The 25,604-nt window shown below is 43.3% G+C and overlaps 1 protein-coding gene across 8 annotated transcripts in view; it reads right to left on the bottom strand.

The window, feature by feature from the left end:
- Positions 1-25,604, bottom strand: part of ZBTB38 (zinc finger and BTB domain containing 38) — a 160,796-nt gene that overhangs the window by 126,978 nt on the left and 8,214 nt on the right. For 7 of the 8 annotated variants that reach the window (XR_013333322.1, XR_013333321.1, XR_013333323.1 and 4 more), the window contains exon 2: positions 21,170-21,419. The gene's annotated coding sequence lies outside the window, so the exon portion shown is untranslated. Of the gene's footprint in view, positions 1-807; positions 1,300-21,169; positions 21,420-25,604 lie in introns of those variants that run through there. The other variant, XR_013333325.1, reaches the window with a different exon arrangement.

Raw genomic sequence — 25,604 nt, 5'->3', positions numbered from 1 at the left:
GTTATTAGTTAGGGTCTAACCAGAACAACAGAAACCACTTTACAGATTTCTAATGGAGGAAGCTTAATGCAGACAAATGGTTATACATGTTGATGGATGAGCTGAGAAGTTTAGGTTGGTGGCAGTGGGAAGCCATTCACAACCCTGAAGCTAGAGGATGGTACTACCAGAACCCAGGGGCTGCGATCACCAACAGAAGCTGGAACCACAGCAGGCTCTCCTGGTAGGGGCTGGAGCTTTGTCAGCTACTGTCAGAGATACCACCCAAGGGCAGGAGGTTTAGGGACAAACGACCTGGCCTTTCCCTTCAGCCCTCTCCAGTGTTTCTCACTGGCCAAGCCCGGCTGGAACCTAAGTGACAGGGAAGCCTGGGAAACCTGTCTGCCGTGGTTAGACCCCTGAGTCACAGGGCAGAGCCGGTGAAGGTGAGGAATGGGTCTGAAACTAAATGGGCACACGACCTATACAACAAATAGAGAGTATTATAGACCATAGAGACATTCTTTAGGTTCAATATATGATGAGTACTGGTGTCTTATATATGTGTGTATAACTCTGCAGTTATGTCTGTACTCAGATTAAATTGGAACCATAGTCTTAGCCAGTTGAGCCAGGAATATCTTAATGGATTAAAATCAGTTTCAAAAGAGAGCCATAAACGATTGCAAATATAGCTATCAATTAAATGACGCTTTTGGGGGCACCTGACTGGCTCAGTTGGTAGAGCATGTGACTCTTGATCTTGGGGTTGTGAGTTCAAGCCCCACCTTGGGCAGAGAGACTACTCAAAAAAAAAAGAAGGCTAATTGACACTTTTTATTTTTTAAATCAGGAAACACATCAACCTTCAGACATGCAAACCATTTCCCTCCTCTCATTAGTGTTATGTCTAACACTAACCCCAGGAGTGTACAGTCAGAGATGCGGGACTACCACACCTATGATGGCATGAATGATGTGCCATCCACCCATGCAGAACTCACAAGTTGTGTGGGGTTTTTTCTTTAAACCAGGGACACCTAAGTTTAAGATTCTTTGGTAAATTTCATGAGACTGAAAGAATAATATTCTGAAACACAGGCTTTACAAATAATGAAGAACAGTTCTTTGATTCTTCCTTCATAAAAGCCAACAGTGGAAGTGCTGCACTGGCCGTTTTCCCACTCTGATTTCCTCCTGGCAGATGGCAGAACAAAACATTCACAGTAGACAGTGCCTTCTTTCAGAGACTCAGATCCACAGGGTACGTGGAGAAGGAGAAGGCTTGAGTCTTGGTCTCCTTCCGAAGTGAAGGTTAAGCTATAAAGAAAACTCGGAGGGTTTGAAAGACGCCTTGGGCCTGTACTTTCTAGAAAGCCTGATGCCTGGCTCCGTAGACAGGGCTGGGCTGAGCCTGGTTGGACACTGAATTATTTCCCACTTACCCCGAGTCCCTGTCTCTCCCTAACCTTCCTTTGCTCCCTCGGCCAGATTGTAAGCCAAGAGGAAATAAAAACATTAAGAAGCTATAGACTGGGCTGCCTTTTCATTCTTAACCTTTTGTTGCAATGGAAGAATAGCTTGGATGAACAAAAGGGAACCGCACAATTAATTCTAAATAATTATAATAAAAATGGGTAGAAGGGACAAGAGGAGAAAGAGTAGAATAAATTAAAGAGGGAGGAGCTAATGAAGGCACTTCCCCAGTTAATGGAAGCATTTATTCAACGCTGCTCCCTTCACCCCTGCTCTAGCCTCAAGCTTTTTCACAAAGAATATCATCTGGAAACTGGTTATCAGTGCTGGCTAATCACTGGGGGCATTAAAATAGTTGGAAACCCCATGTCCCCCGGGCCAGCTAAACCAGATTCTCTAGGGTGAGACCCAGGTGACAGTATTTTTAAGATCCCTGTGATTCCAATGTGCAGCCAGAATGGAGAACATTGGAGGTGTGCCCCACCTTGGGCATAACATGGCCAAAGGTGAACAGCGGGAATTCTGGAGATGACTGGTAAAAATCACAGTTGGGGGCTGGCAGGTGGCTCGGTCAGTTGAGCATCCCACTCTTGATTTCGGAACAAGTCATGATCTCATGGTTCATGAGTTTGAGCCCTGCATAGGGCTCTGCACTGACAGCAAGGAACCTGCTTGGGATTCTCTCTTTCCCTGTCTCTTCTGCCCCTGGTCCACTCACACACTCTCTCTCTCAATAAAATAAAATAAAATAAAATAAAATAAAATAAAATAAAATAAAATAAAATAGAAAAAAAAAGGAATCATAGTCTCTATTTAGAGCAGTGGCTCCCAGTTGGGGGCTGTTCTAGGATATTTCTTCTCACAAAGCAGCTCAGTAATCCAGAAACTGCCACCCCCAGCCCCTGCTGAGGACTGACATTGCCTTCTACTCACATGCTCTGAGCAGAAGTTCTCAGTGGGGGTGATCTTGTCTCCTGGGTGGCCTTTGGGAACTCCATGGGGGTGTTTTCAGATGCCACAGTGATAAATAGCTCAGGGCTTGGACAGAAACTAAGCTGTTAGGATGGGTGAGGGAGGGTTGGGGAAGGAAATTAACAATGGAAACCTCTGGTGCGGTAGGCACTCTGATGGTCCGTTCTGAGAGGTACAAGCCCCCACCTCCCCACTTCTCCACCCCCAACACATGCATGTGCACATACTCACCCACTCACCACAGCCTTATACAGCTTTTCTGAGTTTAGGGAGAAGAAATGTGCCAATGCTAGCTAAGAGGTAGAACCCAGGGACAATATGGGAGAATACTCTCCTTGCATAATAAGGCCAAGATAATTAGCTCACACAAAATAAGGTCAAAGTTGAGTCAACAGAAGCATTATGAATCTCAAATGCAGACAGATGGGGTTGGGAAAAGAAAAACCTATCCTCACAGCATAAGGTCTGCCTGGCTTTAGATACTGTGGGATGGAAAAAGTGGCAGCCTGAGCAGAACTCCACCATTTTTAAAGCTCATATCCCTGTGTTCCCCATGGGGCAGAGTTCACCTTCCCCAGCACTATGAGCGCAGTGTCACCTGTCCAGCCCCATGCGTTAATCTGCAAGGGCAACCCTGTGACCATTCTACACCTGTGTCCCCAGAACTGACCCTGACCAACCCTGACCATCCCTCCCAAACCCTTTTCTGTTGTTAATGTTGTGTCATCCCAGGAGCACTGCATCTCCTTTTCTCACAGAAACCAGCAGAGCTTGTTCCCAGGCCAGACGTCTATCTGGAATGGGTGCCTCATCTTCTCAACCCACCCAAACAGTCTTACCCACTTCCCTCTTTTGCAAAAGTCCTTGGTAGCACATCTAGGGAAAGTTGCTAACCTTTCACAATATAAAGTCAAGTCTTGATCCCTTGATGACAGAAGTGTCTAGAAATACACCAGTGTGAGTATTTATGCCCATTCCCTAGCCTCACCTCTTACAATCTGGACATTATGTCCATTTCTCAACCACAGCTATTTTGGGCGGGTCACCAGGGCTCTCCTAACTGCCTACTCCAGTGGCCTCTTCTCAGGTTTTGTTTCTTTATTTGGTAACTTTTAGATTTTCTGAAGTTTTCCAGTGGACAGAAAAGTAGAATAGCATAATGAATACACATACCCATTTCTTAGATGTCACCATTATTAACATTTTGCCATAATTGTTACCTTTTTTTTGCTGAATTATTACATAATAAATTATATATATCCTGACATTTCACCCTGAAATAATGTAGCAAACACTTCTATAAGATAAGAACTTTTCCCCATACACCTCTAGGATCGTATCACCCTTAATAAAATCAACAATAGTTCTATAATATACATTTTCCACATTCCAATTTCCTCACCTGTTCTAGAAATGTCTTAAAGGCTAGTGTGTTCAGACCAAGTAGCGATCATGAATGTCCACTGCATTTGGTGGCTGTGTCTTCGTTTTTACCAGTGACCTCACTATAGCCTGTGCCTCCATTAAGCAGTTCCTTCTTAGAGGTCCACCCTTGGTTTTCATAATGTCACTTCTTTCGTCATCATCTACTCTTGGCCATCTGTTTTCACCCTTCCTTTGTCACTGTCTTTTCAGGATTGGTGCTTCACAGAACTCTGTCCTTGGCTACCCATTCTCGCCTTAAACTTACTTACCAGGCAATTCTCCTGAACAAGATCCCATTGTATGGTTATACCACATTTTGTTTATTCATTTATCAGTTTCTGGACATCTGGGTTGTTTCTACTTTGGGGCTATTATGAATAATGCTGCTGTGAACAGCATTTGTATATAATCATCTGTATTTGGACACAAGTTTTTGTGTGGACAAATGTTTTAATTTGTCAGGAATACACCTGGGTGTGAGATTGCTGGGTCATATGGTAATCTTACGTTTAACACTTTGGGGAACTGCCAAATGTTTTCCAAAGTGCCTTTACTGTTTTTAATCCCACTAGCAATATAAAAGGGTTCCAATTTCTCCACATCCTTGTCGACACTTGTTATTGTCTGTCTTTTTTATTATAGCCATCCTAGAGGGTATAAAGTGATTATCTCATTGTGGCGGGGGTTTTTTAATGTTTATTTTTGAGAGGGGGAGAAAGAAACAGAGCGTGAGTGGGGGAGGGGCAGAGAGAGAGGGAGACACAGAATCAGAAGCAGGCTCCAGGCTGTGAGCTGTCAGCACAGAGCCCTATGCGGGGCTCAAACCCATGAACCACAAGATCATGACCTGAGCCAAAGTCAGACACCTAACTGACTGAGCCATCCAGTTGCCCCTCTTTGTGCTTTTGATTTGCATTTCCCTAATGGTTAGTGATTTGAATATCTTTTAATGGGCTTATTGGCCACTTGTACATTTTCTTTCTTTTTTTAAATATTTATTTATTTTTGAGAGAGAGAGAAAGCACGAGTGAGGAAGGGTCAGAAAAAGGGGGGAACAGAGGATCCAAAGCAGGCTCCTTGCAGACAGCAGTGAGCCTGATGTGGGGCCCAAACTCAGGAACTGAGAGATCATGACCTGAGTTGAAGTTGGATGCTTAAATGACTGAGCCATGGAGGCATCCCATTTTCTTTGTAGAAATGTCTATTCAGACTTTTTGCCAATTTTTAAATTGGGTTATTTGTCTTTTTATTATTGAGTTACAGGAGTTTTTTATACATTCCAGATACAAGTCCCTTGGCAGAGATATGATTTACAAATATTCTGTAGGTTGTCCTAGTATGCTTTTTTAAAAAAAATCTCATGGGAGTGGAGTACATATGTATGTTTCTTGAGGTTTAGGATGCTGCTTAGTTTCCAGCACTGTGGGTACTCAATAAATATTTACTGAATTCAGTTGAATTCCTTATAGGTCTTTCCAGCAAAGTCTTTGACACTCTATTTTACTCTCCACTCAATTTCAACTTTCTTTCTTAGAGTGTAAGAAAATACAAATAAAAATGAAGAATATGTACAATTTGGACTGGATATATGCATTTAAAAAATCTAAAATGTAGGTGGTTTTTAAACAACAGATTTTAACAAATCACTTAATCTCTCCATTTCCTCAGCTGCATATTGGAGAGGAGTTTTGGGGTTCATACGTGATCATCTCTATGCTTGCTTCTCTTCTAGCACTGAATATGTTTAATAATAACAAGTTAAGACCATACCTGTTGGCATTCTGGGCTCAGAGCATGTCACCTGGAATAATCACCATGTCTGTCTTGCTCTCTGCTATATTCCAAGTACAGAGCACTGTGACATACACATAGCAGGTAATAAAGTGAATAGGTCTACTCAGTCCCCAGTAAGAAGCCCGTAGCTCTTCAAATACACTGGCGACTCCCACATTTGTATCTCTAGCCTGGACTGTTTTCCTTTTTCTGATGGGTCCCTTTGCTGATTCAACACTTCCATCTGCAGGGCTAACAGGCATCGCAATTTTAACATGTCAAAAACAGAATTTGTGATTCTCCACTCCTCCTCAAACTTGGTTCCCTGACTCCCCACCCACACTGGACTTTCTAATTTCAGTAAGTGGTACCACCTCCAAAGAGGTTCTCAGGCAAAACCCTCTGAGTCATTCTTAACTGCTCTTCTTCTTCCTTAAAAGTTATCCAATTTGTCAAAAAGCCTTACCAGTTCTACTTACAAAACATACCCCAAATCCAATCCCTTCTTACCCTCTCCACAGCTTACCACTCTGACCTGAGCCGCTGTCTTTTCTTCCCTGGATTCTTACAGCAGCCTCCTAACTGATGTCCCTGAATCTACTCTACCCCACTACACTGTTTTCTTCACATAAGAGCTAGGATGATTCTCTAAAACCTTAAGCCAGTTCATACCAATCTCCTGTTCAAACTCTCCAAAGACCTCTTACCATACTCAGAATCAATCCAAAGTCTTATCAATGGTCTAGAAAGCTCAAGTGAGCAGGACCTGGCTTCCTCTCTGATCTTACTCCTCTTTCTCTCTCTTTCTTGCTGGCCTCCTTATGCTCCTTGAATATGCACAGCATGCTTGACCTCAGGACCTTTGCACATACTGCTCTTTGCCTACAACACTGCTTCACTTGAGATTTCAGCACGGCTTACTCTCTCGCTTCATTCAGGTCTCTGCTTGAATGTCACCACCTCAGGGAGGACTTACCCCACAATCTTTCTAAAGAAGCTCCTTTGAGGGGCACCTGGGTGGCTCAGTTAGTTAAGCATCTGACTTTGGCTCGGGTCATGATGTTGTGGTTTGTGAGTTTGAGCCCCTCATTGGGCTCTGTGCTGACATCTCAGAACCTGCAGCCTGCTTCAGATTCTGTGTCTCCCTCTCTCTCTGCCCCTCCCCTGCTTGTGCTCTCTCTCTCTCTCTCTCCCTCCCTCCCTCAAAAATAAACATTACAAATATTTTTAAAAACCAAAGAAGACCCTTTGCAACATACCGTCCCCTTATTCTGCTTTATGTTCATTGATGGTATTTAACATTCCCTAAATTACAGTATGTATTTGTTTACTTCTTGTTTCCCTCACTAGAATGCAAGCCCTAAGAGGGCAGAGATCTTACCTTTGTTTACTGCTTTGTTTACTATTGCATTCCTAGTGCTGGGTACCATTTCCAGCACATTAGACACATTCAGGAGGTATTGCTGAATGAATAAATATGCTGATGGTATCATTTGTCATCTGAGACCAAGCCCTGGGTTTGTGCCTTGCCCTTGCCACTTACTCACTGCACAGCCTTGGGCAAATCATCTAATCTCTCCAGGCCTCAGTTTCCTCACCTATGAGAATGAGCTAGTAATCCCTATTGTGTAGGACTGCTGTGAGGTTTAGAGATAAGAGACAACAGTGCCTGACATTAGGCACTCACTTCACAGACCTGTAGTTAACATCCTCCTTCACGCATTACTTGGTGGAGGGACAGAGGCGATCACCAAACCGGCTCTCTTAGAACTAAGGCTTAATGATGGAAATTGGCACATGAGAGGCTAAGGAAGAAAATGCATCCATTTCAGTGTCGAAGACTCAGAAAGCTGGGTTGATACACCAACCAGAAGAGCTGGGCTTCCAGATACTACTTCCAAATTCAAGTCAAGGCACTGCTTTGTTCTGTGGACCACAGCGGGGCTGGTGGCAATGATGCAAAATGACCTCGGCTTTTGTCTGATCGGTCCTGTGACCAGACCGCAGGCAACGCCTCATCCAGGGTAGTAATTTCCTCTGCAGCTCTCTGCTAAGAGGCCCTTAGGTATGGTAAAATACCGTACCCACCGCTGCAGGGGGCGAGGCGCTGCTCTGTGTTCTGACACGCGAGGATCTTCCACACATGTGGCCGAGTGCAAACCTCCAGTTGCAGGCGAAATACACAGCAGAGGCACACGCCCAGCAACACCCCGCTGGTCGTGTGTACAGGTGTCTATGTGAGTATGTAAACACATAGAGGTCTGCAAGGGTGGAAACCATATTGGTTGGGCTCGTTTCCTCCTAGAGGTGGGGAGGTGACTAAAACTAGAAATGGGTGTCAGGGAAGACCAGCTTTATCTAGAATCTGTTTTTACAAAGAGAACGATTACTTCCGTAATTGAAAATTAATTTCTTTAAACTGCCCTAAGACGATGATGTGAACACACCACACCTAAGTAAAATAAAAATGAAGCCATTTATTTCCCCCTAACTAGCAGTTCCCAAATGGGGCAGTCACCCCCAGTAGGTGCTTGGTGGCGGTTTTTAGTTTTTTGGGGTTTTTTTATTGTTGTTGTCAAAAGACTCCGGCGCTATTGGCATCTAGTCTCCTGGGGATAAGGGATTTAACTGTCTGAGTGTATGAGAAAGTCCCACAACACAAAATAGTATACCAGCCCAAAGGCCAAAAGGGGTCCGAGTGAGAAACAGTACCCCAAAGCTGGGGTTGGTTGTAATCATGAATTCACCTGTGACCTGCCATTCCCCTCCCTCATTAAGAACTTTCTGTCTTTGATTTGAGCTACTGAGATGCCTAGCCTATGTTCCAGCTGGATACATAAGATAGTATATTTTAACATCAATGGTCAGAAGTAAACTGAAGAGCATAGAAGCACAAGTGGCTTGGGTTTTATGCCTCCCATCAGGAGTGTGGGAATATTTCTGAGAATCAGGGTTGTCCAGGTACCAGCCACCTTGTACTTTTGTACTAAGTCTTTTTTTTTTCTTTTTTGGTACTAAGTCTTTAAGACAAATGTCCCAGGGATGCCTGGGTGGCTTAGTTGGTTTTGAATCTGACTCTTGATTTCAGCTCAGGTGATGATCTTGTGGTTTATGGGTTTGAGCTCCAAGTTGGACAGCACGGAACCTTCTTGTGATATTCTCTCTCTCTCTCTCTCTCTCTCTCTCTCTCCTCTCCCTCCTCTCTCTCCCCTCTCTCTCTTTCTGTACCTCCCCTGCAAACACGCTCTCTCTCTCAAAAATAAGTAAATATTTTTAAAAATTGTTTTTAAAAAAAGACAAATGTCCCACTGGCCAGCAGCCAGGCAAGGGCAGTAGAGCCTTTCAGGGGAAGTTGAGAAGGTCCCTTTTCTCATGGTCCTCACACAGAATGGTTTGTCTTGAGACCTCTCCAACTTTGAGAAGCAGCTTCCAGTCTACAATAATGATGGAAAGGTGACGATAAGCAAAACAGAAAGAATGTGTTATATTTTCCCCTTCAGTTCCACACTCTGGGATACTGTTGTGGTACATGCATTCAACAAGTATTTATGGAGCAACTACTATGTGTCAAGCACTTACTAGGTGCTGGGGTGTACAGAGAATGAGACAGTGGGGAAAACTTCATAAATAAACAGATCCAGGGGCACCTGGGTGGCTTAGTCAGTCATGCATCCAACTCTTGGTTTCGGCTCAGGTCGTGATCTTGTGGTTCATGAGTTCCAGCCCCACATTAGGCTCTGTAATGTCAGTGCTTGGGATTCTCACTCTCCTTCTCTCTGCCTCTCCCCCACTCTCTCTCTCTCCTCTCAAATAATAAATAAATAAATAAACAGATCCACATGAATCAGATCATTTTAAATAGTGCTAACTGTTGCGATGGAACATGAGTTGTGTGGTCACTAACGATTGGAGTAGGGTCAGTATGATGACAGAGCTCAGCAGGGACCTGTCCCCTGGATGCGGGCTGAGCCCTGGGGAGGAGGAGGAAGATGGTGCTGGAGGGCCACTGTGGAAGGCTTGTGCCTGTGCAGCTGTTCCTGTCGCAGCCAGGGCTGTGCCCTCGGGGACGACAGGTATGGCCCAGGACCGGTGGGCTGTCTGTGCTCCTGGGCAGATAAAATGATCATGAGTAACATTCATGCTGCTTCATATTTTGCTTTCCAGCTGTCTCCAGCCAAGATTTCAATTGCACCTGAGGAAGCTGAGTTCATGTGTTTCCGAGGTGTGCTGGCAGATAACTGGCATGGGCTTTCAAAGTCACTGTTACTGAAAAACACATGCATGACACTCACTTTGTGTCAGGTACTGCTCAAAACACTTTGCAAATCTTAAGTCATTTTGTCCTTACAAGAAACCTGCATGCCAGGTGCTGAGGAGTATTACTCTCCTCCATTCAGGCACAAGGGCGTGGGACTGTCCCCTCCAATCACAGCCCTTCCCCATGACTGCAGTCTGCCAGTAACATTAGCACTGGGCAAGGACCAGGCATTGGCAGCCATGGTGTCAGAAATGCAGATTCCTGCCCTGCCCTTGAGCTCTTAAATCAGAATCTCTTCTCTTCAGGTCATTCTTACAGATGGCCAAGTTTAAAACCACTGATCCAGTCTGTTTTCTTATATTCTGGGAGATGGTCTGAAGGATGTGCCTTCTGTGGTTAGCTAATCCTTCAAACTCCAAGAAGTGTTTGTCTTTAGGCACCCTTGTTCCTCCTTAGCTAAGTTTTATTTCTCAGGTAGGGGAGCCAAGCATAGCAGGGTTAGAATCAACCGGTAAGCAAACAACTAGACAACATGAAAGCAGCACATTGTATGTGCAAAGGCCTGGGTTTAGGGGTGCCTGAGGGTTGGGGAAGGTATAACGAAGATGCCACAAACTATAAAACATTATCCCAGCCTGAAAGAGTGCTTTATCCCCCTGTGGAGAAATGATGTATAAATACCAAATGGACAAACAGAGGTACTGTACTTTTACAGTGACATCGTATCCCACAAACAACTAAAGAGTCATCTGTTTGCTATATATCCCTGAAAGAAAAGCAAGCAAGCAAGCGGGAGGGAGGGAGGAAGGAAGGAAGGAAATAAGGAAGGAAGGAGGGGGAGGAGGGGGGAAGAAAGGAACAGGGTAGGGAGAACATTTAATGTTGTGGGGTATTCCCTCTACATCCCTCTGATGAGATGCCTCAGAGGGAACCTGCACTTCCCTGGGGTCCTCAGCTACCATGGGCCTCTGTAGCAAATAGCTCTCTCCAGCTGAGAATGGATCTAATATTTAAAGATTTTTCATAAAACATAGCCCCTGAATGCAAGCCAACCACACTGCCTGGTTGTCAGCCAAAAAACTTGGCCTGCTGTGATGCTAGAGGAAAAACTAGCTGTGTAGGACTTGGTGAGAGATGTGTGTGTCCCATACTTGATTGGGTGATTTAAAGGATTTTCAAGAGACATTTTGATTAAATATGTTTTCATCTTATGTGCTGATTTCAGACACTACCCTTTACTTAAGATGTGACTGCACCGTGCATGAAGACCTCATATTTTCTGACTTCCTCTGTTGCCAAAGCTGAGAGGCTGGCCAACCAGACCCCCTGCAAAGTCCACACTAAGGGGAGGAGAGGAGGCTGCTGCCAGCCTCTGGAGGAAGCAAGAGCATTACAATCGTTGATGGGATCTGTCGGTGAAAATATCTGCTGCATCATCACCATGCTTGCACAGCAGACACGTGTGCTCCAGGCCCCTGCAAAGTACAGGCCGGGTGTCTCTGTGTCTGTGAGCGTGCACTAGGCGAGGGGTCACTGCAACGCCAGTTACACTCTTCTTGTCCTGGAAACCCTAGGCTCCCATTCTCTGCCTCCTGCAGCCAGCCTGCACTGCTAGTGCTTCTTGACCTCGCAGTGACACCCCGCCCCCACCCCGCACCACACCACACACACTGACTGGGTACGGAGTGGACTGCCTCGTATGGGCCGGGCCCAGATCCGAGAGGTGGCCTGTGTGAGGTCAGATGGTAGCAGTGTCTGGTGCCAGAAGCACCTGTAGATTCAGGGTTGGTAGCCACCTTGAGTACACGGGGTGGACAAGAGACACAGGCAAGAGAAACAGGGATGGGGCAGCCTGGAGTGAGCAACCAAGCAGGGGAACAATTTTCCGCCTCGGCTTTCCTGGGCTTAGCTGCCCCTGACTCGCTGTCCTAGGTGTCCTTTGTCTATGCCCTGACACCACCCCAACCCCTTTCTATTGAGCTGGTCGGCCTTGGTGCTGTCTTCTGCATACAAAAAAAAAAAAAGAAGCTTTACTGGCTGGGCTTTACTCCGTCCTCTGTGGGCTTCAAAGGCCTGCACAGAAGAGATAGGTCTTCTAACCAACCACTGTACAGCTTCGATCACTTGTGACCTTTTGTGACCCAAAATGCAAACTTCTAGAATTTAGATGGTTTTGGCAACTTTTGTCTACGAAATCCCTTTCTATAGGACAGAAATGTTTTTCTTGGTGTTGTATAAAATGCCCACTCTTTGAGGCATTTGGGGGCATCAGGGTGGCTCCGTCAGTTGAGTGTCTGACTCTCGATTTCGACTCAGGTCACGGTCCCAGGGTTGTGGGACTGAGCCCTACATCAGGCTTTGTGCTGAGCACGGAACCTACTTAAGATTCTCTCTCCCTCTCCCTCTGCCCCTCTCTACCGCCCACACACACCCTCTCTCTAAAAAATAAATATAAATAAAATAAATAAATGCCCACTCTTTGGATCAAATTCTTCCTTTCCTGATGGTTTCTCAGTACTACTGGCACTCCTTTCAAAGGCAAGCATGAATTTTCCCTTCTGTTAACCACATTAGGCATGGACATTAACAGTGAATCCAATGGTTTTCAGATTTTTAGCACTGAATTTTTTTCTTTTTCAAATTAATGTTATTTGAAGCAATACAGAAGGGATATACCAGGCATCTCTGGATTTCTTCTCTCTGCACCCCTCCCCCAACTCTCAGCTGTAGGCTTTTATCAAACCCAAGGGTTCTGGGAACAAACATTTGGTGCACTGCTCAAGATGGCAAGATTGTTTCATCGTTATCTTGGGCAAACATCAAGGAGCACCCATTACATATTAGGGATATACAACACAGTCCATCTCAAGCTCTGGAAATGCTCTGGAAATACAGTGAAGTGAAAGACACATCCCCAAGACAAAGTAAAAGCTGGGCAGATAAGATGCTAATAGCCATCAAACAGAGTAAGTACAAGGGTGTCACAAGCACAGCTAGGACCATGGGCTTGGAGACTGGAGAAGCGACCAGGGTAGGAGCAGCTGGGGCAGGGCCCACAGAGCAGCAGGAGGGGCTCCAGCAGGATTTCAACAGACTTACAGGAGAAGAGAAAGTAAAATCTGAGGCCTAGGGGTGGCGGGGTACATCCAGATGAGAGGACAAGCACAAATAAGGCTGGAAGCATCTGTGACAGACTCAGGAAATGGTGAGCTGATGAATTTGGTTGCATGACAGGGTGTTGCCAATGGGGAAATGGGAAGAGGCCAGAATCTGAACAACAGGCTAGGAAAAATCAACTCATTCTGGAGACCATCAAGAGCCCTGAATGATTCTATTTAGAATTTAGAAAAACATTGAAAAAAAGCAAAATAAGATAAGAGCAGAAATCAGATGTCAAGCTGCTTGGACGTGGTATTTGACATGGGTCTGCAGGAAAGACAAAGGGTCAGCAAAGGGAAATGCTGATGACACATTTCCCCACTGCTGATCCTCTCCCCAAAAGGGTCAGAAGGCTTTGAGACTGATGAAGGCAAGCTGTATTATCTTCCACTTATTCATCGGGCATCGAGAAGCACATGATTCCTTTGAAGTCATCTAGGCAAGGACTCTGGGGTTCCTGACTCACAGGCCTTCCCAGAAGAATCCTCTCCAGCAGGAACACATGATCACAAGACACTGGCTTAGTGGCTGGTGAGAGCAGTCTCCAACTAACTCAGTGCTTCTCAGATCTTTCTCCTTCTGCTCATATCCCGGGAAGGGAAAAACCCAAACTCACCCCCAGCCTCAGCCTCAGCTTACCACAACACACTTACCAAAGAAATGCAGAGAAGAATGGCCTTTTAGTGAAACCTCTCCAAAATCATTACTGGGCAACACACACCCACGCACAGGCACACACAGCCATTCCTGGAGAAGGCGTGAGCATCAGAGCTGAACTGGGTAAACATGAATACTGCATTTGGTCTGCCATCAAGGAAGGCCTGATGCTACAAACTTCCAAGGGGAAGGCAGTAGAAGGTAGTCCCTCATCAGATGTCTATTGATAGTGACACATCTGGGCTGGTCAGGTCTCTCTGTCTCTGCCTATTTCTGCCTCCTACATAATAAAGAACCCAGAGACATGGAGAGGGCATGTTATGGGAGGATGGAAGGGAAATAGGGCATAAAAAGTCTGAGTGTCCTGCACAAGGTCACTGGACAAGGTGGTGTGTGGCCACACTCTTACCCAGGTCTTCTAGTTCCAGAGGCTGTGTTCTGCCAACAGCTCCATGGGACAGATGACAATGACATCATCAGAAAAGGGGACAAAAAGTGAAGAGGACAGCCCCGCACATTCCCTGTTGGTGGAGGAAGGCTTTCCAGGAGGTTATGCTGAACTTGCCAGCACCTCCGCTGAATTCCCAGTGGTCTGTTCCTGAGGCTTTGGGGACTGAGCAGGAGGGGGCACCTGTGGTGGCCTGACAGTCAGGACAGCGTGTCAGCCGCAGTTCAGCCAGTGACTCAGCACTGACGGGAAGGCCAGACCTCTCTGAGGTCACCAGCTGTAGTCAACTCTGGACGCGTCCACCTCCAGGCACGTCCTCACACATATGGGACTCAAACTAACTTCCCAGTGACTATTCTGCCCCCTGACATTAAATAGTCTATCTTCCCTTCATTGATTTCCTTTTTTTTAAGTTTATTTTGAGAGAGAGAGAGAGAGAGAGAGAGAGCAAGCAGGGGAGGGGACAGAGATAGAGGGGGAAAGAGAATTCCCAATGGGCCCCACACCGCCAGTGAGGAGCTCTATGTGGGGCTCAAACCCATGACTGTGAGATAATGACCTGAGGTGAAACCAAGAGCTGGACGCTTAACCGACTGAGCCACCCAGGCGCCCCTCCTTCACTGGTGTTCTATTCCAACTAGGTTTCAAAATTATAAATATAATAATGTGTACCTGATTTTTAAGAATTCAGATAGTACCAAAGACTGCCCAATAAAAAAGAAAAGCAACAGATGTTTAAGTATAATTTTCACGTTCTTGACCCATCGGTGTAAAGCAGCTTTGTGTGACTTTGATTTTTGTAAATAAGGAAATTAACCCACTTTGTGTGTCCTTCCACTTCTGCTCTCCACTGCCTCATCCCTAATACCTGGCCCCCTTACTATTACTGTTACATGGCACCAAGGTTTACAACTTTCATGTTTTGTTCTAGATATAGAATTCTTTGCGCTTCATCTAGAGCTTGGTTCGTTCTTTCATTTTCTTTTTCTTTTTCTTTTTTTTTTGCTTGGTGTTTATTTTTTATTTTGGGAGAGAGAGACAGAGCATGAGCAGAGGAGGGAAAGAGCAAAAGGGAGACAGAAAGACTAAAGCAGGCTCTAGACTCTGAGCTATCAGCACAGAGCCTATGCAGGGCTTGAACTCATGAACCATGAGATCATGACCTGAGCCGAAGTCGGATACTTAACCGACTGAACCACCAAGGTGCCCCTAGAGCTTGGTTCTCAAAATTAAAAATGAACAACCAGCACTTATAGTATACTGATTGTGTAATTATTATTCTTTCCAGAGGTAAGTGAGGACCCTCAGAGAAGACCAGCGGATATGTCACTATACTTGTGCTGCTCAAAGTGAAAAGAAATTAAGTTAGAAGAAGGACTTGGGGAGGGTATGGAGTGATATATTAAAGTTCTTTCTCCTCAGCATGTTGAAGGCATTTCTGGGACTCCTATAGTTGGGTTGGCTTGAAGGAGGGGAGGAACAAAATCGGGGGCCTTCATTCTTGTATTCATCTGTATTTTTTGAACACCAATTATGTGTTAGATACTATGCTAAGCACTTAAGATACATATAAAAGCATTTCCCACCTTCAAAGAGTTCCAAGGGAGAGACAGGAAAATCAAAGACAGAAAGACTAAAAGCTCCAAGGCCGGGTTTTAAAAATTCTATTTTGTTCACTGCTGGAGTTTTAGTACTCAGACAAGCCAATTACTGAATGAATGAGTGCAATGCCCAAGTTATGCACAGCAGAGGCAGTGTGGGTTGGGGAAGGGGTTTGGGACTGGGAGGGGAACCTGAAACATGAAAGAGGAGGTCGGAGGGGGCCTTGGGCTTGAAGGCTCAGAGAACATTTCCAAAGAGAGTTTGGGTTGACTAGTGAAGTAGGAGGAGGACTGGGAAGAAACCGGGAGAGGGGATTCCCATTAGTATGGTAGAAGCAGGAGGTGAGTTTGGGAAATGGCAGATGAGGTGAAATAACAGGAGGAGGCAATCTGTGAAGGTTTGTATGCTGGGCTGATGGCCTGGGCTTTGCTCCAGGGTGGTACGGAACCATGTAGGGTTGTCAGCTGTGCGAAGTGTGCTCAGTTCTGTGGGCAGGGGCAGGGGTGAACAGGGCTGGAAATGGGAGTTCAGCTAGGGAAAAACCTGTCCGGGAGGAGGCATGATGAGAAACTGGACTGAGGCTGTGAGGTTGCAGAGAAAGGCTCAGCTCTGAGAAAAATTTAGGAGGTAAAATCTGGACAATTTGGTAATTGAGGGACTTTGTGGGATAGCTCACATAGGGTGAGCGCCTGATCCGAGTGGCTGATGGGTGGTGGCACCATTCACAAAGAGGATTAAAAGAGGGGTACCTGGGGGCACCTGGGTGGCTTAGTCGGTTAAGTGTCTGACTTTGGCTCAGGTCATAATCTCACAGTTTGTGGGTTCAAGCCCTGCATCAGGCTCTGTGCTGACAGCTCAGAGCCTGGAGCCTGCTTCAGATTCTGTATCTCCCTCTCTCTCTGCCCCTCCCCCACTCATGCTCTGTTTGTCTCAATAATAAATAAACATAAAAATTTTTTAAGAAAAAAAAGAGGGGTGCCTGGGTGACTCAGTTAAGTGTCCGACTTCAATTCAGGTCATGATCTCACAGTTAGTGAGTTTGAGCCCCACGTCGGGCTCTGTGCTGATAGCTCAGAGACTAAAGCCTGCGTTGGATTCTGTCTCCCTCTCTGCCCCTCCCAGGCTCATGCTCTGTCTCTCTCTGGCTCTGTTTCTCTCTCTCAAAAATAAATAAATATTAAAAATTTTTAAAAAAGAGAGAAGGATTAAAAGAAGAGCAATGGGTTCAGCAAGTTTCCAGGAGCACTAGGTACTGCTGCATGTTGTGCATGTGGGACATCTAAGTGGGGACCTCTTTGGACAGGTGGGTCTATTTATATGTCAGAGAATTATTGGCAAGTAAGTGGTATATAAAGCCAAGGATGGAGAAATGTAGGACAATAGGTACATGAATGTGTAAGAGAAACACCACCTTTAAGGACAGACAGACACAAAGAAGTCCATGAAGGAGACCAGGAAGAGCTGAACCAAGGGGTTTAGAGAGTCACTAGTTCAGTGCAGGGATATGGGTGAATGAATGAATGAATGAATGAATGAATATCTTAAATTATTTATCCCTGCCTTTCCTTCTGGATCTCCCTCTTGAAGTACCTTTAAGCACTAGACTGTACAACAAGAATCTGTCCCCATTAATCTTAGGGTAAGAACCCCCAGAAGCTTTCCCTAGGCTATTGAAAGTCATGAAGACTCCGTAGTTTTCCAAAGAGTAGTTTCTCTGGAGGTTAGCTTTTTTTTTTTTTTTTAAGAAACTTTTACTTTTAGTTTTAGGTTTAGTGGAAAGTTGAGAAGATAGTAGAGAGAATTCTCATATACCCAACACCCAAGTCTTCTCTATTGATAATGCCTTACATTAATATGGTGTGCTTGTCATAACCAGTGAATCAATACTGTTACACCATTTTTAACTGAAGTGCCTTGGATTTAAAGTAATGTCCTTTTCTGGTTGCTGTTCCAGGACAGCATCCAGGCTCACACACTACACTTAGTTGTGATGTCTCCTTAGGCTCCCCTGGGCTGCGAGAGCTTCTTTTACTTTTCTCGTTTTTGAGGACATTGACAGTTTTGAAGAATACTCATCAATTATTTATAGCATTTCCTTCAATTTGGGTTTGTCTGATGCTTTTTTCATGATTAAACTGGAGTTATAGGTTTGGGGGGAGAAGACCATAGAGGTAAAGTGCTATTTTCATTCATATTATATCAAGGAGCATACTTGACATGAGCTAGCACTGTTGACAGTGACTTGCTTACCAGGTTAAAGTCATGTTTGTCAGGTTTTTCTCCTCTGTAAAGTTACTCCTCGCCTCTCTTCCAGACTGTACTCTTTAGAAGGAAGTCAATGTGTATATCCCACACTTAAGGAATGGAGAATTGTGGCCCCCATCCTTGAAGGAACAGGCAGTTAAGAATTTAAAAATTCTTACTCTGTCTTTTCATTTGAAGGAAATTTCTCTCCAGTTCCCTTTTCTGTCTTTCAGATACTCTTTTAAGAACACATAGAGCTGTCAAACAACGGAGCCTGACTTTAAAGGATCTTTTATGGGACTTAACATTTCTAAATGTATCTAAATACATGCAATGTCAATATATCACATGGCCAAATTTTAAAATGCAAGTAGTGGCTCCCTGGTTTACTGCTGCCTCAGGTATGATGATCCCCTTTGAAGCAAACCCAGAACGATATCTTATATGGACCCATCCCTTGTCCACCCTGCTGGTATTATATATGAGGCTGGTCTAACTTAAAAGTCAGGAATAAGTGAAAAACCCCCAGCAAAAGGGAAGATTCAGAAAGGAAGTACTTGAAAAGGCTGATGATGTTCATTGTATTGTACACATAAATAATGTCCTACTATGTTACAATAACAGCACCCTCTTCTATAGACCAAGAGTATCATGGCAAAGACACACAACATGATCAGAGAACGCATCCCTACAAAAAAGTAAGGGAAAGAATTTCACACCAAGGAAAGATTATCATTTAAAGACATAATGAAACTCCACCAAGAATAATCACCATGTGAGTTGGGGAACATAGCACTTGTATCTTAGCATAATAAATTTTTATAACTTAAACAAAAGATACTGAACTCTGGTAAGATAAGACCCAACCCCACTGTTTTGGTTCCCTCCTGGCTGTGTCCTGCTGCCCCCTTGGGGCCTCACCACAGGATAAGGAGGAGCAAGGAAGTGACACAAACTGTTTTTCTCTCACTCCCTTTTCCTCATTATTGCCTGGACTTTGAAGTTCAATGCCATGTAAATATTAACTTGCTTCTTATATAAAGCCTCAAAGAACAAACTGTAATCTTAGCATATGATTTCCCCTAACATTTTCCCATGAGCTCCAAGGATTCTGATTTCTTCTCTACCAAAATGTCTCCATTTCATAGAATTAGTTTGGAAATAGTCTTTAATTTATTATTATTATCCTCCTCCTCCTCCTTCTCCTCCTCCTCCTCCTCATCACATGATGGAAGTATTTTCCAAAGAATGCCTGAGATGATTTTAGGTGGTAAATTCCACTAAGTTTCCCTTTAAATATATTTAAGTTAAAAAACTAATTTGACTTGAGGTGCCTGGGTGGTTCAATTAGTAAAGTGTGTGACTCTCAGTCTTGGAACTGTGAGTTCAAGCCCCACATTGAGTGTAGAGATTACTTTTAAAAAATGAATTTGAGGGGCACCTGGGTAGCTCAGGTGGTTAAACTTCTGACTTCAGCTCAGGTCATGATCTCACAGTTCGTGAGTTCAAGCCCTGCATCAGGCTCTGTGCTGACAGCGTGGAGCCTGGAAGCTGCTTCAGATTCTGTGTCTCCTTTTCTCTGCCCCTCTCCTTCTCATGCTCTGTCTCTCAAAAATAAATAAACACTAAAAAAAATTTTAAAAACATGAATTTGATTTAAAGAAAAAACATATCAGTGGCAGTACAACTTGTAAAAGGTAAGGCAAAAATTATCACTGGCTAAAGTTTGGGACTTACTCAACTCTTGAAATAATCAGTTTCAAAGGTGGAATTTATTGCACATGTAAAACTGGAATCATATTATTATAACTTTGGGAACAACTCACAGCAATAAGATCTGTGGGGTTTTGGGGGGTTTTTGTTTGTTTGTTTGTTTCTTGTTTCCACTAGTCACAGTACAGTTTTCTTTTATAATACAATCGTGCTGATCATGATGGTCTAAATCACTGTGACAGAACTTTCAAACCAAATCAGACACCTCATACTAACACAATCTTTGCAAACCTGGTCCAAAGAAAGTTTCTCTGAATTTGTTTTAGAGGTGTTTTTGGATTTTCTCCTAGGTTATATTTTATTTTCCCCCAAATTAAAATAATATAAAATTATTGGGGCTTTTTCTAACATTGAGAACCTTGATATATGTTGCTGTTTGACTTGCTGAAGAAACAATCTCTTAGTTATGAGATCTTGATTTTATAAAAGTTATATGTCTTAATTATTCTACTCTAGCTCCACCATGCTGGTGTGTTCTTTTGCAAGGTATGTGTCACCTAGAGTCGGCTTGCTGGACTTGAACTGCGTAGCCAGTATGCTCTCAATAAATGAAAGATTGATACTTTTTTAAAAATGCTAATTTCCTTCATCTTTTTTCCCCCTGCACTGAGATATTTTTCTTTGACATATAATTAAATGCTTTTGAGCGGTTGCTGAATTACTGCGTGGTTAATCCCTCTCAACGGCAGGAAGCTTAGATATTTGTAAATTTCCTCAGTGCGCCGTTTCTGATTAGTTGACCTTTTCTAAATACCAAACTAACCAGTTGCAATTATATCACTTCATGATCAGCTTACATTTATTCATAAATAAAGTTCTTGTTGGTTTTAATTTGTTTTGAGAATTGGTATAGACAGAACAAATGGCTGTTGCATTAGAGTTTTGAATTTACCTTAAACTATAATCACTGATGTTATCTTTATGCATAAACTCCAGAGTACCTTTGTTGGTATTCTGGTTTATACTAATACTTTATCTTTATATATACACCCTTCCTTTTGCAAAGCAACTTCATTTGTTTTATTGATTGTAGATATCAGTGATCATGCACTTAATTAGCTTTGAAAACACAACTATGTTATCATCACATTATTTCTGAAAAATACATGAACATTCTTTCCAGTTGTGCCCATTCTCCTATCCCTTCTTCTCTCTCTTTCTCTCCTTCCCTCCTTCTGTTCTTTTCTTCCTGCATCAAATACTTATTGAGCATGTCAGGCACTGTGCTAGATGTTGCTAGTCAATGGTGGATAAACTCTTGGTTCCCCATGAAGCTTATTCTATAGATTTAAAATCTTTCCTTCCTGTTTATTCCAAAGATCACTTGGGAAAAAAAAAAAACCACATTAATGCAACAACCATGGACCATTCTCACTGAACTGGAGAAAAAGCATGTTACCCACCTTCAGCTGCTGCAGAGTAATCTTTCTTCTTTGTGGGCTCTGGCTATATCAACAGTCCTTCTTTTCCCCCAGAACTGGCTCTGGAGTGGGCACTCTTCCTCCTCTAGCACAAACAGCCTTGGGTGGGGATGTTGGGATGGACAGCAGTTGGATAAGGCCCAGTGTAGCTGGAGAGTCCTCCGTCCTCCTAGAAAACTTAGATGTCCACACTCATTTGGTGTGGCTGCCTGAGGCTTCTGGTAGAGAGCTCCTGTAGGAAACCACAAATGCACAGGAAATTGGGGAAAATCAGATAAAGGCAAACCATTAAATGACATATGTACAGAAAGGAAACAGTTAAGAATTAACCCAAATTAATTTAAGGCTATAAGAACAAGTGGTGCAACGGTTTAGTTAATAAGTAGCTAGTCTCCAAAGCTAGGGCATTTGAGCCAAAGGACTAAGGGCCTTTAGGCCTATAAGGGGGCAGGTGGATGGAGAAATGGACCCATCACAGAGTCACAAACTGCTGTGGGAAGTAGCAGCAGGCACTGCATAGTGGACCAATACAGATTTATACATACATCCATCTACCTGTAAATACATCTATTGACCCATTCAGAAAATACTTGTTGAGTGCCATTGTTTAGGGATCGTATTGAGGATATAGCAGTGTGCATGCCTTCATGGACCTTAATACTCAGCAGCATGCAGGAGGTATGTTGAACAACAAACTGGAATTTAGGTAGGGATTACATAAATAAAAGGCAATGTTAAAACTTGAGTCGGCTGACTTTGGCTAGTTTCTCTGGAATACTGGGTCCCCAAGAACCTTCCAGTGGAAAAAGCTGTCACCTATTACCTTAACCTTTCTCTAATCTGAGGTTATCTCCCCCTCTTTTCATTCTCTTAGCTTAACAAGACTGTATCACCATCCACATCTTTAGGCTCAGGCCCATCCATATTCAGACCTCTAGTCCCGCTCTACTAGGAAACACAAGACCCTTGGATGTTCTGCACTTGGCTAAGAATCAGCTTCTTAAATTTCTGATTTATTTGTTGTTTTTGACCTCTAAAGATTGAATTCAAGTTCCTGGAATTCAAAGACTCAATATTTATATCATGTCCTCTGTTTAATTGATACTCATCAATCTACTATCTACTACTACCCAATCATCTATCAATGTTGTCACTCAAATCCCTAGTTTAGCCATGAAGAATTGGGACTATGGAGTCAAAGTGCCTAGGGAGAACAGTCAGTGGACAGAGGTGAGTAAACCCAAAAGTGAGATGGGTTAAACGTCTGGAGACCAAATCAAGGGATGTAGTCCACAAGAGGACATGTTGGTTCTAGAAGACTTTCCCAGAAGTTATTCATCCTATGTTGTGGTTTGGAGATAGTTTAGTGGTAAGAATAAAGGGTTTCATTGTAAATAAAACCAGGAAAGAGACCATTTGTAAAATCAAATGAAACAGAAGGGTATAGAAGGGTGACTATCCTTAAAAAGGCTAGAAAAGGAAAAGCCAAGGAGGAAGGTTTTATCATTGTGTCTCCAAAACTGTGCAGATGGGGAGATGACTGACTGGTCTCATGGTTCATTTGGAAGGCAGATCCCATAGGAGAAACACGTGATAGCATAATTTAATTAATCAATTCATTCCCTAGGTTTTTTTTTTTGCTTGTTTGTTTTTCTGTGCACATACTGTAGAGCAAATACTACTGAAGATAAATCAATGATAAGACACAATCTTTTTCTTCTTGGAGCTCATCGTCTAATGGGAAATGCAGGCTAATAAACAACTAATTAAAAATACCACAAGTTGGATTTTCTAATACAAGGTTCCTTAGGACTTCAGAGCAGGGGCTCTAATGATTCCTAGGAAGGTCAAGGAAAACTCTCCCAAGGAAGTGACCTTTCAGTTGAGTTCTGAAGAACAAGGGTCATTTCAGGTAAGAATTTTTTGTCTCCACTTAGCTCTTCTTCTTTCCACTCCCCTTCCCGATTTAGCTCTTCTTCATAGGAAAAGATTGTTTAGGACTAATCTACCACGAATATTTCTGGGGTTGTTTGCTTGTTTGTTTTTTGAAAATACAGTTCTCATTATTAAGCTAAAATTTCAGTTGATTTTTAGAGCCAGTGTAGATATCATTTACTTGGACCTGAACTGAAAAAGTTTTTGAATCTACAAAGCTGAGAACTACATCTATGAGCAGTTAGAAGACATGCTAACTGAGAGATACAGCCTGACTGGCCAGACATTCCTACTTTTCCTTACCAATTTACCATTGGTAACTAGCTTCGCCTGATGAGGGACAGAAACAGAAAAACCTTTAGCCCAGAAAGCGACCTATAGACTGTATAGTTCCAATAAGGGTCAAATATGTGCTGGTTGCTACATTCTTAAGGGGTCTCATGACTGCCTGTATATCTCACTGATAGTTAATACCCAACTGAATGATAAGCACCAGAGAAGTCCTATGAAAGTAGCTTTATGAGTAGAAATTCAAAGAAAACATTTATGATCTAATACTCCCTGCACTTCTCCTCCCCCTTGAGCACTAAGCATATAACCACCAGCTGCCCATGGGTCCTGCCTCTGTCCTACTTAAACACCATACAACATCTCAAGAATTCTTCCTTGGCCATTGCAATCAACAACCCCATAACATTTTTGGTAGCCTGTACAGTGATTATGGAATGAATCCAAGAGCTTCTGCACAATTTGGTAAATCTCTTATTTCTCCAACCTCTACTTCTTACTTGTTCTTTTCTGGAAATGTCCTGAATAGTATGACCCTTGGGAATGTGTCTTGCCCTAGTGCTCAGGAGAGAACTCTTGCCCGTGACCACACTATGGAAAGGGATGGACTCCTGTCACCCAGCTAGACATTATTACTTTGGCCATAATGGTTTTGGGCTCAGAAATCAGATTCTTCTTATTTTTCCTGTCATTTTAATGCATATGTTATTGTCAGGTTTAGGACAACCACATAAGTTGTTATGACGGGCGTGAATCTCAAGACTCCCATGTAAGGTTTCTACCTAAATAACCCAGGGTGATCCCTTGATTAGTATAAAATCCAAGATATGTCTGACCATGTGCTTCTCAAAAGGGACCAGTCAGAGCTACACAATGGGGGACCACTTCCTTGGCGCTGGATTGTAGACAAAACTCCCGAGAAAGTTGCCTGGATTAGATAGGAGCTCCATACTTTCTATTTTTTTCATGTCTCTCATTTGCCTCTTACTCAAGGGCTATTTGGCATTCTCAGTCCTGCTCTCAGATTGAAAATACTTCCAGCTTAGATATATAATGCTTAATACAATACAAAAACCCCATCCATTAATACTAGACCTAGAGGCTTACAAAGGGAATTATTATTGATTGGCAAATATAGTGACTCCTTCAAAATGGAAAGAGACATCCCCAGTCTCTGCAGCATCTCAGTCCATTCACTAGCACTTACTGCAGTCTAAAATGCAACTGGAAAGTGAAGGGAGATTGACACCCCTTCTCAGGTAGTACAAAGTTGTCAGAGGGTTAGAAATGAGGGACGCCTGCCATCACTCTGAACCCCAGATACCTTCAGCAATATTCCTGGTGGGATGCCATTTGGAAGTAGAGGGGGATTTTGGCAATGGTTTTAGTTAATGCAGTCTCCTCATTTTGTAGGCATTAACTATGGAATCAGCTTCCTCAGTCCCAAAAGATTCCCCTTTGGGCCATCTCATAGCACATTGGAATCAATATGCACAACAGGATTTAAAGAAGTGCTTCATCTTTTTTCTGTAATAATGTCTGGCTTCAGTAGTCTTTGGATGGTGACAAAAAATGGCTTATTAACAGGCCCTTAAGCTTCAATACTATTTATCAATTTGCCTTTTTGTTTTTTGCAGGCGAAAGGAAAAATGAACCAAAATGCCCTACATCCACGTCTTTATAGCATTGAGTCAGGATCTTAATCTAAGAGAGATTGTACGATGTGTCTGGCAAGATTCCAGGCTTACCACCTTTATATATTTCAGACAATGATTGTTTAAATAGACCACCCTAATCAAAGAAACCAACTCAGTCAGACAAACAAGAAAATCAATGAGCAGAAGAAAAAGTGAAAATAAGCCTGCAAGGGAACCCTGGGTCCCTTAGTAATTCTCACTCCACATAAACCTTTGGAGGGGCACCTGGGTGGCTCAGTCGGTTAAGCGTCCAACTTTGGCTCAGGTCATGATCTCACAGTTCGTGGGTTCGAGCCCCGCGTCAAATGAAGTGGTAGAGTCCCTATTCACCCTATAGTACCAAAACCTTCTACTATATTGACTCAAATCCTGGGCAATAAAAAATGGTTTATAGTACTTGATTTAAAGGATGCGTTCTTTTGTATCCCCTTAAGTGAAGAGGCCCAGATTCTTTTTTTTTTTTTTTAGTTTTTTTTTTTTTTTGGGGAGGAAGGGAG

The sequence above is a fragment of the Crocuta crocuta genome, unplaced genomic scaffold (assembly GCF_008692635.1).
Source record: "Crocuta crocuta isolate KB4526 unplaced genomic scaffold, BGI_CrCroc_1.0 scaffold337, whole genome shotgun sequence".
NCBI classification, from domain to species: Eukaryota; Metazoa; Chordata; class Mammalia; order Carnivora; family Hyaenidae; genus Crocuta; species Crocuta crocuta.
This window is presented reverse-complemented; position numbering and strand designations above follow the sequence as displayed.